Raw genomic sequence first — 14,493 nt, 5'->3', positions numbered from 1 at the left:
CTTCTGCCTTCCCTGTTATTACTTGGAATTTATGGAGCCCTCCTGGACTCCAGAATGCCTAATGAGAAGTATTTACAAGAATCACCTCCCACAATGCCTTGGGAATACAGGCTGAGCGTCATCATCTCTTTGTGGAAAGAAAAGAAAGGCAGGGAGGAAGGAGGGGTTTCCCACTCAGCCAGCATCTCAGACAGAATTGAAATGGCTCATATCCATTTTTTTTTTAACTGTGATTGTTCAGATACCATACAACTATCCAAAGATCTGAAGTATACAATCAATTGCCCCTGATACCATCATACAGCTGTGCATCCATCACCACAATTAATTTTTCTTCAATTTTTAGAACATTTTCATTACTCCAGAGAAGAAATAAAGAAAAAATAAAAAAGGAAACTCAAAGCCTCCCATATCCCTAACCAGCCCCCTCCATTGTTGACTCGTATTATTGGTATAGTACGTTTGTTACTGTTTATGAAAGAATGTTGAAATATTAATAACTGCAGTACATAGTTTGCAATAGGTATATATATTTTCAGATATGCCCCTCTATTATTAACTTCTAGTTATAGTGTCATACATTTGTTCTGGTTCATGAAAGAGATTTCTAATATTTGTACAGCTACTCTCAGACATTGGAAATGGCTCATAGTTTAGCACTGAGAGAAAGGAGAACTGGGGGAGAGAGAGGATAAAGAAAGGGCAGATTTTACAAAAAATTTTAAACATGGAGCTGTGTTTTGAAAGTCTAAAAAACACTTAAACCCACTGAACTCCCTAAAACTCCCTTCTTGAACATGGCTGTTTACCCCTGAAGTATTCTAAATCAGTACTACTTCTCTTTAGAAAACCACTTTTAAAAATAAACTGTATATTGACTGCCTACTAACTACAAGCCTATCTGCTAAAATGTTTGGAGAAGTAAATAAATATCATCGGTCTTGCCAAGTCAGGACATAAGCCTCCAGGCCCCAAACATGTTAGAGACCCATTTGGGCAGGCTTCACGCTTTGACAGAATGCCCCATGTCCTCCAGTTTGTCAGTGGAACCTATTATGTCCCTAGCTGGCCTGCTTCAAAGACAGTGTGGGGTAAGACCTTCCTAAGAGCCAAGGGAACACCTTCACAAAGGGAAAGTTCCTAGGCCATTGAGTATGATGGCACCCGAGCCACAGAAAACTTTCTGGGCCTGTATTTCACGCTCTGTGTGTCCATGTCCCTTCCCAGACCCAAGCCAACTGAAACGCTCCTTGGACTCTGATCCTAAACTTACCTCTCCCCACAAACCATCCCAGTCCCCCTGAGCAGTGTCGGGACAGGCCCTCACACTTCAGCCTGCCCTTTGTTATGTCACTTAAAACACAGAAATCATCTCCCCTCCTGGACCCAGGGCTTCCTCTCTCTGGGCCCCCAGCTCCGAGACTGCCCCTCTCCTGCAACTACTCCCCTTCTCATCATTGCCTCTTCAAGGGAGGGAGTGCGTTCAACAACCAGAATTAAAGAAAGCTAGAAGGTTCCCAGGGGCAGAGCCTGAGATGAGGACTCTCGGGCACATGATTTTTCGAGGGAACTCTCTCAGGAGAAACCTGTAAGGAGAGTGAAGAAAGCAGGCTAGCAGAGGGGAAGGAGCTAGGGAGGGACATGGGTGCAGCTGAAATCTAGCCTCTGCCTGATCCCGCGGAGGGCTCTGGGGTGTGAATGGACCCCAGAATTGTCCCCCTGGAGGCAGGCAGAACAGGCTTGTGCACCCCTGTGTCCGTCAGTCACCACCTGGCAGGAGGAGGTGACCTTCCCAACTATTTCCCTGCAGGAGCAGTTTTGAGAAGGAAGGAGTTAAGACCCCTCAGTCATCAACTCTTGTAACACAAGGTGGATCAAGGGATAAAGGTGGGCACCAGCAGTGTGGTGCCAACTACACCTGCCCCCTTGGTGGGGCATGAAGCAACCTCTGATTCTGTCAACCTTCTACCACCCACCCCCATGCTTGGAGGAAACAGCTGCCCACACTGCATCTCCTGGCGCTGTGCAAGCTGTTGGGGGACAGACTTGCCCAACCTCTCAACCGGTCAAAATCCTGTAGCTGTTGCACAAAGGATCCTTTCCTCTTCCTTTTCACAGACCCCTCCACTCACAGGTGTTTCCAGCCTCCCACACGAGGCCTCCCCAAAGAATGAATGAGGGGCTGTCCAAGCCCTTGAAACTCTGAGGCTCAGCTTCCTGCAAGGAGAACAAACCCAGAGTCCTCACGAAGCTCACAGAGATGGCAAAACACATCCCAAGTTTTCTCTAAAGTGAGTGGAATCCCCTCTGCCCTTAGCTCTTGGTTCCTCCAAGCTCCAGTGTCCTCGCTCCCTGCTGTCGGGAAGCCTGGAGATCACCCCTCGGTTAATCTGGTCTCAGAGCATCCCTAGGATGCCGGCACATCCCTCCATGGTTTCCCTTGAAGCCTACACACACAGCGTCCCTCAGCTCATTTACCAACTGCAACATCTCCAGATGGAGAGGGGCAAACCCAGAATAGAAAAGGGGGCAACCCTGGTAGGCAAGTCCAGGGCAAGATGAAGCAGCCCCTAGGGGTTTCTGTTTTGTTCCTTCAACTGTCTTCCTGGAGCCAGGTCCTGCCCTATCCTCATCTCAGCTCATAGCGTGGGAAGGGGGTGAGGTTGAGGGTACAGCCGACTTATTGGACCCAGGCAGTCCCAGGTTCTCAGAAAGTATTGCTGGGAGAAGGGAGGAGAAAGGCTCGAGTTGGGGAAGGCTTTCCATGAAGAATTCCCACCTCAGCAAAGCCCGCAGAGCTCACCGGTGAGAGGGTCGTGCACTTGGCAAGGCCTCAACTTAAACCAAAGGAGCAAGAGGAACCGTTGGCCTCGAGCCACATGGCGTCTCACGACCACTAGAATCTTCCAGGGCAGTGGCAGGCAGAGGAAGGGAGGGTTTTACAGTTCTGATGCCCAGGCTGCAACCCAAACCAATCACATCAGACCCTCTGTGGGGTCATTTAAAGCTTCCCCAGGTCATGGCAGTGCTCAGCCAAGGCTGAGAACCACCATGAATCCGGTGAGGCTAGAGCTGTGTACACTGAGGACACCACCAAAAGCATCTCAAAGCAGCCTCTCAAGAATGGAAGGAAAGGAATTTCCTAAAAGCAAACTGAGTGGGTATTTAGTGCCCCCTCCCCATTATTAAATTTCACTAAAGGAAGGGGACAGTGGAGAGCATCCCGGAGAGCCAGCACATGCAGGCACAGAGCTGATGCAAAGGGCCACTTGTAGCAAACCAGGGCCCCATGCCACAGAAGGCAGGAAACCAGCCACAGCCCCAGACCTGATGCAAGGGAAATGCTCACTGGAGGCCCCCAGCTTCCCCTTTCAGGGACCGTCCCCACCTCTTCTCTGAGCCCTGCCCCTCCATCTGAGGACAATCTGGATCCCCTGGGTGGGAGAACAAAGTCATCTGACACGGCGCTTCATACTATAGTGTTAAAGGCTGACTTGGCCAGGTCTCTTGGGGGAATCTGCTTTACTGCCAAGCTGCAGAGAAGACAGTGCTGAGCCACCCTGGTATCGGAGCAGGAGGATGTGCCGATGGCAAACAGGAAACCCCAGCCCTCTTTCACCGCACGAGGAAGGAGACTTGAGCTGCAGGCTGGAGCCCTGCCAAGTTCTAAAGATTAGAAGAGATTCCAGGTCGTTGTTCCCAAACCTGGACCTGTCCTGGGCACAGAACAAATTTCAGGACCCGCTTGAAGGAAGCAGGACACACTTTGCCTTCTGCCTTCGGGCGTTATTCGACAAAGGCCCATTTACTGGCCAGGCCTGCTTCCTCTCCGGATGGGTTCACCCCACTGATGCTCCCTTCCCCAACTGCCCTCCTGGGTCTCCTTCTCCCAGCCCGAGGGCCCAGATCCCTGGCGATCCACCCAGTTCCTGGCGTGACTCCCCGTCACTGTGCTCTGGACTGGCAACAGCACAAACGCCATCTCCGGGGGATGACAGCCAGGTGTCCTGAGTGCTCTCACTCCACATTCCCAGCTTTACCTCTGACTCTTAATAAAAGCCTCATCCCCTCACCACCACCCAAAAAAGAATTTTAAGCATCAGGGAAGAGGGAGGAAGGTATTTAGGAGGAGATTAGCTTGCCCTGCCTGAGGATGACAGCACTTATCTGGAGGATGGAATACAAAGGCTCAGCTGGGCTCAAGATAACTAGTAAACAAGTAGTCATAGCAGACATCTGCTACCCACCCAAATGAGGAAAGCTCAGGGAGCCTTTGGTGCTAATAACAAAACGACGACTGTGAACAATAGACAGCCACCCTAAACAGGAGCTTACCATGTGCTCACTACCTACCTGCTTTGACTCAACAACCTCATGAAGAAAGAAAGCAACCTATCATCCTCATTTTGCAGATGAAACAGTTGAGGCACAAAGAAGCTAAGTACACACAGCCAGGAAAGAGCAAACCCAGGACTCTCAGGCTGCAAAACAGAAGCTCCTAACCTCTATTTACTATGGCTTCTCTTAAGGTGAAGGGGAAGACAGAACTTTCAGCAAAAAAAGTCAACTGACCCGACCTGACCATACTCTAGAGCAGAATCCCCTGGAGGGCTTGTAAGATACAGATTCCTGGGCCCCATCCCCCAATTTCTGAACACAGTAATCCTGGGACCAGGTCTGAGAATTTGTACTTCTAAGGAGCTCCCAGGTGATGTTGATGCTGCCAGTAGCAAGCTTTATCTTGTTTCTTGAAAAACTCCACAGGGAAGGCTTTATTTTGACCATTTTAGATGAGGAAACAGAAGGTCAGAGCGGTTAGGTGACTTGTTCCAGGTCATACAGCTTAGCCACAGGGATCCTGACATGAAGCCCAGGACCCTGGCTAAGAGCTGGCTATGAGGGACCCCATACAGGGCCAGACAGGGACAGGTCGGTTTCCGTGACCAGCCCACAGCAGGGCTCCCTCTACTCTGTGGGCCAGGCTGAGCCAGGCATCCTGGGGAAGGGAGAAAAGGGTGACTGGCCCAGGAGACAATTTTTCAGAAAAGCACACCCTGCAGGAGTCTGGGGGTGGAGACCCTCCCCGCTCACACAGGTCCCCATCCACTGATGTGGGCACCTGCAATACCAAAGAGTCACTGACTTCAGCCACGTCTCACCCTCCGTCAAAAGAAAAAATTACCCCTCACAGGCCCCACAGACCACTTGGCGTCTGACAAATGGCAGGTACAAGGCCCCTCCTGGGATGGCAGCCCCTCCAGGCCCACCCAGGAGCCGAGGAACCGAGAGTCGGCAGGGGGCCGACCTGGGATTCCCCCAAGGAGGTCAGTGTGCAAAGTTCCTGCTCTCTCCACTGCCAGCTGGAGCCGGATCCGGCCCTTCCTGCTCAGGCCTTTCCACACGTCGGTCGGAATTCCTGAATGCGACCGGGAAAGATTTGAGGAAGCTGTCCCAGGATTCCTGCCCGAAAGCCCTGCCTTCTACTCTCAGGGCCAGAGGCCAGGTGAGGGACGGAAACGCCATCCCCGGGCTCATCCAGGCACCTCGCAGGCCCGGGAGAGCCGGCTGCGCGTTTATAGGAAAGTCCCGCCACCTTCCCACAAGCGTTCGACCTTTTGGATGGATGTTTAGAAGGAAATTCAAAGGCCCTTAGCGTCTTATCAGAGAATCAGGGGGCTGGAGCCAGACAGAGCATATCAAGGAAGCAGACACTGTGGGCAGAAAAAGCTGTGTAGTGTGAGAGTGTATGTGAGCATATGTGTATGTGCATGTGTGTGTAAAGGTATAGTTTTGGGTGTGAGAGAGTGTGTATGAGTGTGTGTGAGCATGAAGTGAATGTGTAGGTGTGAACGTGTGTGAGTATGTGTGAGTGAATATATAGAGGTGTGTATGCCTGAGTGTGTGTGTGTGCATAAATGAACAGGCTTGGGTGTTCATGTGTGTGTCTGTGTGTGTGTGTGCAGAATGTAGACATTTAGACTCTGGCACAGAGAAACCCTCCAACATCTACAGACCCCCAGGAAGGGGCCCAGTCACGTCGGCCTCCCTGAAGGAGCACACCCATCACCTTCAATCAGAGGGTCTGTGCCAAGACATCCCCCTCATGGGCTAAAATGCAACCCGGTGAGAAATTCCCTGTGACTGGGTTGACCCAGGGGAGAGTGGGAAGTTGGTGGAGACAACACTGGCCCCAATAAAGCAAATAAGGCAAAACGTTCCCTGACCTACATTTCTCCAAACCGACGGCTATTTTATAGGGTGGTTTTAAGGTCCTACCTGGGAAAGGTAATGACCAAGACCAATTAAGTTTTCCTCTGGTCCCATAATTATGGGATTTCAGTAGCACTCCCCACCCAGGCCACCCCTGCCCCGGAGGGTCCTAGGCCTGCACCCCTCATCTTGCTCCCACTTGCCCATCTGTGGACTGGTATCTTCAGAGACGTGCTGACCCACCCGGGCAGGTAAGGAGGGGCAGGTAAGGAGGGGCTGCCACCAGTTGCCCATTTCCTACAACCTCAGGTGGTTTCTTTGATAGCCACACTTCCTGTTTACGGGGTGGTTTCCAAGTCACAGGCCACTCAGACTCATCTGTGATCTCACATCCCCTTCCTAAAGGGAACACTGGCAGTTCTTCCTTTTTTGGTGCTATAGATTGAGAGCCTAAGTTTTGTTTGCAGATGTCTTGGGATTTCCTCCACTTACTACCAGGGGCCTTGGTGAGTGGGTACCTGGCCTTGAGAAGCTGTGAGAAGGGGAGAGCAAAGGAAGGATCAGGGTGTACTGAGCTCTCCTCTGTGGCATCTTACACCCGTCCTTGTTTAATCATTAACACACCCAGCAATGTGTGTAGGACACTCACCCTCACGCAGCAGATCTCCGACCCTTCGCAGTGCCAGGATAGACACCACTTGTGGGGTTTCCAGAACTTTCTCAGGAGGCTGAAAGTTTTCTACAACTACTTCACACTCTCCTCTGTGTCTGTCCTGCTACCAACTGACTAATCTTAAAGGAAAACCAATACCTTGAAAAACAGAACTTCTTCTCAAGGACATTCAAAGATTCTGTAAAATGTTCTTTAGGCGTCCCATCCACCTGGAATTAAAACGACAGACGGAAAGCTGAGGCAGAGGCAGGCAAACAGACTTCCCAGTGGGCATGTCTGTCTCTCCCAGATCGATGGCTTCTCATCAACTCACTGGAGAACTGGGCAGGCCCTTCACGAGCTCTTCAACTTGACAAGGGACTTGTGAAGCATTTGTCGTGGAACAAGGTGTCCCAGAGAAGAGCCGCTGACCAGTTCCCGTGACCCCTGGAACAAGCCAGGTGACCTGATTTCCTGGTTCTGGGTCCCACAACTTCACGACCTCCTTTCCCGTCCGACGCGACCTGAAGTGCTCACGGCCCCTCCCCTGCCGCCCACTCCCACTGCACCTGGGCCTCGACTGGCCCTTCACATCCCTGCCAGCACTTCTTGCCCCAGACACCCATGCAGTCAACCCCTTCCATTAGGGAGCTTCAGGAAGAGGGCACAACCTTTTGAGGCTGTCTGAGGCTGTCTGAGGGTACCGCCCATCTCCCGAATACTTGGGCCTCGGGCTCCCTGTCCCTGAAAGTCCTCCCTGCACCCCAGGCCAGGCCGAGTTGGCCTGTGGACAAAGCATTCAACAGCCATACACAGGGCAGGCGGGGCCGAGCCGCTCAACCACAAGTCAGAGGATGCTTGGATAGGAAGGCCGAGGCTCTCCCACCTCTTCAAGGAGAGCGCTCAACAACCCAGCACCCACCCGGTTTGGACTCACTCACTGGAGGGCAGCTGTTAGGTCAGAGGCCGGCAGATAACAAGCCCACCCCCTCCCTACCCCCACATGCCCAAAAGCCTGGGATGGGATGTCGCAGCAGTGGGGGGCCTGGGGTCCAAGGCCCTGATGGCCACAATTCTGCTGACCTCGGAGGCCAGGGGGTCTGCCCTCCTCCACTCCCAGCCACCTGTCTCTGTCCAGCCAGGTGATTTGCAGGTACACCCAACAGCCACCCCAGGTGACCGCAGCAGGGAAGACAGCCAGGGCCTTGCACCTTAAATGAAACCACCAGAGGCCAAATACCTCAACTCTCCCCCAGAGTTTTCTCTTTTCTTTCCTTCTTTATTACACATGTAAGCAAACATTTATATTTGTTTTATTTAAAAATCTAGATAAGCAAAATGATAAAGATCAAAATATGCTGAAATTTTATTACCCAGAGACAATCACCATTAACATTTGCCACACATCCTTCCTGATGCAAATGTAAATGGATAAATAAATTTTACAAAATAGCACTCTGCTTGGTAATCTGATTTTTAGAAATTTACCATATTTTTTCATGGTAATACGTACACATCTATATCCTCATTTTTTTGAAGCCAAGTGGAACTAGCCAGTGAGCATTTAGACTGCCTCTGTTTTGTTGTTGTTATTATAAATAGTGCTGCAAGGAACAGCCCATACACATATTTTCCTACACTTGTCCAATTACATCCTTAGGATAATAATTCCTAAGGGGAAATTGCTGAGTCAGGGGTTCCGTCAGGAGGGTTTTCAATAGAGCATGGAGAGCAAAATCACACCTGCATATAAATGTCCTTCCTGCACACAGACTCTTCTTGGATTCCACTTAGGTGTCTATGACATTGAACAGGGGTGCAAGAAGGCAGGGACTGTCCTTTCTAGAAGAATCTAGCCCCTCCACCCCCCTACCTGCAGGACCTCCTCTGGGGACACACCACGCTGTGCCATGGGGTGAACTTCAGTACACAAAGAAGGCAGAATCTGAAGACATCATGTTGAGTGAGATAAGCCAGACCCAAAAGGACAAGCATGTATGATTTAACTTATATGAAATACCTAGAACAAGAAAATTCAGAGATAGAAAGCGGATGACAAGTTACCAGGGACTGGGGTGTGGGGTGGTGAGAAATGGGGCGTTATTGCTTAATGGGTACAGAGTTTCTGTTTGGAGTGACAAAAAAGTTTTGGAAATAGATAATGGTGATGGCAGCCTAATATTGTGAATGTAATTGATATCACTGAATTGTACACATGAAAATGGTTTAAAGGGATATTTGTGTTGTATATTTGCTATCAGAATTTAAAAAAAAATTTTTTTAAAAAAGCAGAAATCTACTGAGTTAATGTCTAATGAATTCCCTTGTGCCAGCAGAAGGGTTGTATTGGAAAAGTCTAGGACAGCCCAATGCCCCATGGTGGGCACCCGAAGTGTGGAAACATGAAAGGTTTCCTTTTGTTGAAAGTTTTGCCCTGTGTGTGACCAGGAGAACACAAGGGACTCTTTCTAAAAAGAACAAGCAGGTTAGAGGTAGAAGGGGCCTGTGCAATCATTTAATCCTTTGCCTTGTTGATGGGGAAACTGAGGCCCAGAAAGATTAGAAAGATTCACAGCACCAACATTTTGATAATCATTTGAATGAGCCCTAGAAGTGTCTCGCCCACAGTGATTCAGCCAGTTCCAAGCAGGGTCTAAACACACCCCAGACTGGGACGAATGGTACAATTCTTATCCTCCCCTGTTCCCCACCCAAAATTGGAAATTGAGATCGCTGGGGGCACCTCTTGGCTCAGTCATGGCCAGAGGTGTGCTGGAGCTGCTCCTTCTGATTCTCAGGGGCTGACAATGCCCATCTCACCCCAACCCTGGGTTTAGTGGCGTCACTACAATCTGTGAAACCAGTGAAATCAGCCATCGTGAGAATATTTACACCTTGGAAATCAGACAGAACTACAAAGCAGGGATCCTTCCCCCACACCCCAGAGAGCCAGATGTTAAACATTCACTAGCACACTGCTGGCCACAATCTAGGTGTGAAAACGGCAAGCAGGTGACCTCAGTTTCCTCAGTTGTAACCTGAATATAGCCTCTATGTCCAAAGTGTTATAATTCTCCATGTCCCACCATAACACACAATCCCAAATCTATCATATCCCCCTGCTGTGTCATTCCATGAGCTAGTCAATGCTTTCCCAAGTGTTTGCTGGGTGCCAGTTACCCCCACCCCCCGGCACACATAATCGCTCTTTTGATCTTTACAGTGTCCATCTTATGGCTGGGGAAACTGAGGCTCTGTGAGTTTAAATGACTTGCCTGTCTTAGTTTGGCTTCCCCCATAAGCGCAAGTAGAAACACTGGTAGGGAAGTGGAGATGTGAGACAGGGAAGGAAAGGCAGAAAGGCAGCCAATGGAGGTTGCAAATTATTACTGTGAGTAATCAGGACTTGGTCGTGCTAAGGAACACCGAGATAGCATCGAACATGCCCCAAAGTATCCCAACAGAGAGGTGAGGGAGCTGGGGTACTTATCCACCAACTCACCTTAGTCATTGGTCCAGGCCCCAGGGACACAGGCAGGATGCTGGCATTGTTCAATATCACGAAACTAGAAATGGTCGAATGCAATGCAAATTCCAAATCCAATACCCTTTTCACTCCAAATCCAATACTCTTTTCATGACACTTATAGAAATGACCAGTTAATTAAACAAATAGCTCTGTGCCAATGATATGTAAACCATGGGTAAAGCACCATGGTGGTGAAGTCAACTTACTTTTGCCAAATCACTTTGGGTCAGCATGTCCATCCAAAGCACAAGGTATCTTTTTGGCAATAATTATCAATAAAAGGAATAGGAAAAGCCCATCCGAGTCATTTTGCCTATCCCACAGGAATAAGCCAAAGGCCCTTCCTAGACCCCTCTCACTGTGAGAGTTCCCTGTCTCTGGTTCAGCACCGGCTGCCTGGGACAGGAGTTCCGCAGCCCCAAACTGTCATTCCCAAACAGCTGTATCAAGCTGTGATTACAGGCTGCAAAGTCTGCTATCCCAGGGATGATCAAAAATTACCCACTCACTGGCTGCCCAGCCAGCCCAGGCTGGAGGATGTCCCTGTCTACCAAGCCCCACTTCCCCTGTACTTCTTGCCCCCATCCCTACCCCCTCCTCCACAGCCACATCCTCCATGGGAACCCAAAAAAATGAAACCAGCAATCATGAGCCTGTGGGAGCTAACCCTACCTAAGTACTTATTTAAAATTCTTATGGGAAAGCAGGAGGGTGTTTAAATAGGACACTGGAGTAAATAACCGGACTGTGTTGAGAAGAGTGGTGGGAGGGTTGGGGAGGTGGCAGGAGGGGACGCTGCCCTAGTTTTAAAAACTCAGCTGTAGCAGCTCTTGGCAGCTAAGGTTGAAGACAAGAGATTGGACATCTTGTTTCATCTCAAGCTCACTGCTGAACCCTGCCCAATTTCTCTGAGAACTGCTTCTGGGATTCCCCATCTGTCTCCCAGCCTCTCCACGGGGCTCTGGCTGCCTGGCCCTGCCTCCATGCCCCACCTCCCAGTCAGTGAGGACACTTCCTGCCAAAGCCTCCTAAAGAGGCCTGAAAGCAGTAATCAGGTTCTTTCACCCTTTGGTGACAGAACACTTTCCGGCAAGCCCCGCAGTCCAACCCCTTGGGGCAGAAAGGGGCCAGGATGCCCAGTCCTGGGTACCTCTCCAGCCAACTCACTGGCCATCCCTAAACAGCTCACTCGCAGAACACAGACCAAAACCAGTGGGCAACTGAGACTTCCCCAGTAGGCCACAGCATTTCACAGTGGTGAGGGGGGCTGACGGACTGAAAACAAGGTATGGGGTCATCTACCTTGATTGACTGACTCCTAAGATGACACAAACTGGAGAGAGAGCCAGGACCCCGAAACAGAAGCCATGCAGAGCTGCAGAGAGATGGACTGTAGAGCTCCAGGGCAGACTGGGACCACCCTCAGGAGGAGGGGATGGTGCTAGCTACACATGCAGCAGGTGCAGGTGTGGTAGCTGGGTGTTCCCTTGTTTCCCTGGAGGAAGCACAACTGGGGGGCTCAGATCCCCGGCCCTTTTCTCAACCCAGCTCCTCAAAACTGCCCCTCATCATTTTAACCAGATTTCCAGCACCCAAAGATTATCCTGTACTCCCCACCCCAATACTCCACCTCCCCTCTCCCATCTGCTGCAGAAGTGGGACACACCTTCCATCCTCCCCAGCACAGGGAACCCTGAACTGTACCAGGTGCACTTCCAGGAGCCAGGGCAGGCTACACGCTATGTCTTCATCTCCTTCTCCTAGGGCAAGAACCATCCCTCCTTCCCAAACTACCCCTCCTCTAGGAGCTCAGCTCTCTCTTCAGACCCTCTTCCACACCTGCTTTCCAAGGCTCCTGGACAGCCAGGCATCAGGCTGACCTGGCCAGAGGAGGAAAGGCAGCTGCTGCCCACACCCATGCCCCCCACTCCAGGATTTCTAATCCCCAATGGGCAACACCCAGGCAACGCCCACACTTAGTTCCTGTAACACTGCCTTTGGTGACCAGTTAAAAAAAATTAACTGTCCTCAACCCAATATATCTTAGCCATGGGATGTTTCTTAAATTTTCCATTCCACCTGCAGAAAAAGTCCCAGAAAGTAAATGAGGGTTAATAAGTAAAATAATAAATCCAGTCTCAGATTCCTCATCCTGATGCTCCCAAAGAATGTCCTGGCTCTGTATCCCGGCTATGCTAAAGAACCATGGTTTCTAATTCTGTCCTTCCGTTTCACTAAGATCAACTGTGGCGCACACCCAAGTCTCGTTCCAGGACAAACTGTTATTTGTCAGTTCATTCGTTCATACATTCATTCATCTCATGTAAGGAACTCACTGTAATCCTGGCCCGGCGTAGACGCAGCCTCTGCCCGCAAGGAGCACTCGTTCAGGGGCCCGGACTCCAGACGCCTGCAATAAAGCCCATCGCTGCGTTGAGAAACCTCCCGCTCGGCTCCCCACGGCGTCGCAGACGTAGAACGGGACCCTGGGCCTGTCAGGCCACCCAGCCTCGCCGCTGTCCCCGGGGCTTCTCCCGGTCTCGGAGCTGAGTGCAAACTGGGTGCTCAAAACGCAAGCGGAAGTGCCCGGGGGCCGCCAAGGCACCTGCCTCTCTCCGGGCGCCAGAGAGGAGAGGACGCAAAGCCTGAAGTCCCCAGCGACCTCAGGCACCGCTCCGGACGCGGGCCCAGAGACGGCAAAGGGGAAGCGCCCGGAGAACGAAGGCCACCCCCTCCCTCAGCGCCCTCCTGAGGACAGAGGGGGCGTGGGCCGGCCGCCTACCCGCGCCCGGGGCTGGACCCCGCCTCTGAGCGCCGCGCGGGCGGGCTGGAAACCCCGCGCTCCCCGGGGCTGTCGGAGCCCGCCCATCCTGCACCTGCCGCCCCGCCCCACCTCGCCCGGGAGTCCGGGGACCCTGAGGATGAGGATGGAGACGTCTCCCCCCAAGGGTCGGGGAAGGAGAACGAGCTGGAAGCTGCAACTTTCCGCGCCCGGAAGGCGGGCGGGCTGGGGTTCCACACACGCGGCCCCTGGGGGCGTCCGCACGCCGGGGAAGCCCGCGTGGCTGCGGAGGAGACCAGAGGCGCGCGAGGACTGAGGGGCTGGCCCAGACGGGACAGGGCCACCGTGGGAAAACTTTCGTTGGGGTGGGGGGAACCGCCCTGGCCCCCGCATCTTGCACCCGCCCTCTTGGGTGCCTCGCGCCCAGCGCCCGGCGCCCCGCGCCTTGCCTGCGCCCTGGGCCGGCTGCATTTCGGGCGCGCAGCGGGGACCGTAGAGTTGGGATGTGGGGGGCGACGCGATCTGGGGGCGAGGACAGGCTGCTCCGGCCGGCTCCTCGGTCAGAGATGGGCTACCCGGCTCAAATCCAGCCGAGCTGAACAGACAGCGGCCGCGCGATTGGGGGTCCGGCGCCCCCCCTCACCCCCGCCGCCATCGCCTTTATTTGCCCCCTACCCGGGCTGGCCGTCCTCTCGCCTCCTCTTTCTCTCGCTCTCCATCTCTCCCCCGCCCCTCCTCTCTCGCCTTTCTTCCTCCCCTCCTCTCGCGCCCTCCCTCCCCTCTGGGGGCGGAGCCTCTCCCCTCCCTCCCAGACAATGCGGTGGCTGTGTGTCCCCTTCCCAGCCCGGGGCTCGGGCCGCTGTCTCCAGTTCTGGACTCGGGCGGGGGGTGGATAGGAGTGCGGGGTGGGGAGGATGGGCTGGCTCACCTCACCGGGTTCACCGCGACCCTCTCGGGGAGGCATAGAATCTTGTCCCAAGCCCCTCGGCTCACCCAGCGCCGTGACAGCCACTCCCAGAGAACAGTCACGCTGCCCCGCGGAGCCCACCTCGAGCGTCCCGGATTCCCAGGCCAGAGGATGTGGAATTTTTTTTCTAACACTCCAGCTTATTCCAAGAAGGGTTTGAACTGGGCAGGAGACCGGGGCTAAGCCGGTCCCCGCGACTTCGCGGGTTAGCAGACGTGACAGCAATGTGAAAGAGGCCAAGTTTCTTTGTTCACCTCTCACCTCCCCCTCTTCTCTGAACTGGGGCCCCTGGAGGCTCTCAGCACCCGGGAAACTTCTGAGAACCCTAGCCTCTTACCAGAATTCTGCACACG

At 52.5% G+C, this 14,493-nt stretch overlaps 1 protein-coding gene across 2 annotated transcripts in view; it reads right to left on the bottom strand.

Annotated features, from left to right (window-relative positions):
* RASSF2 (Ras association domain family member 2) overlaps positions 1-13,901 on the bottom strand; it is a 39,801-nt gene extending 25,900 nt beyond the window's left edge. The window contains exons 1-2 of one of the 2 annotated variants that reach the window (XM_037811367.1): positions 13,849-13,901; positions 12,728-12,801 (exon numbers count right to left, since the gene is read on the bottom strand). The gene's annotated coding sequence lies outside the window, so the exon portion shown is untranslated. The remainder of the gene's footprint in view (positions 1-12,727; positions 12,802-13,848) is intronic. The other variant, XM_037811368.1, reaches the window with a different exon arrangement.
* Positions 13,902-14,493: the final 592 nt, after the last annotated feature.

This window comes from Choloepus didactylus, chromosome 19 (genome assembly GCF_015220235.1).
Source record: "Choloepus didactylus isolate mChoDid1 chromosome 19, mChoDid1.pri, whole genome shotgun sequence".
Lineage (NCBI taxonomy): Eukaryota > Metazoa > Chordata > Mammalia > Pilosa > Megalonychidae > Choloepus > Choloepus didactylus.
The sequence above is the reverse complement of the archived record's forward strand: the minus strand, read 5'-3'. Positions and strand labels throughout refer to the sequence as shown.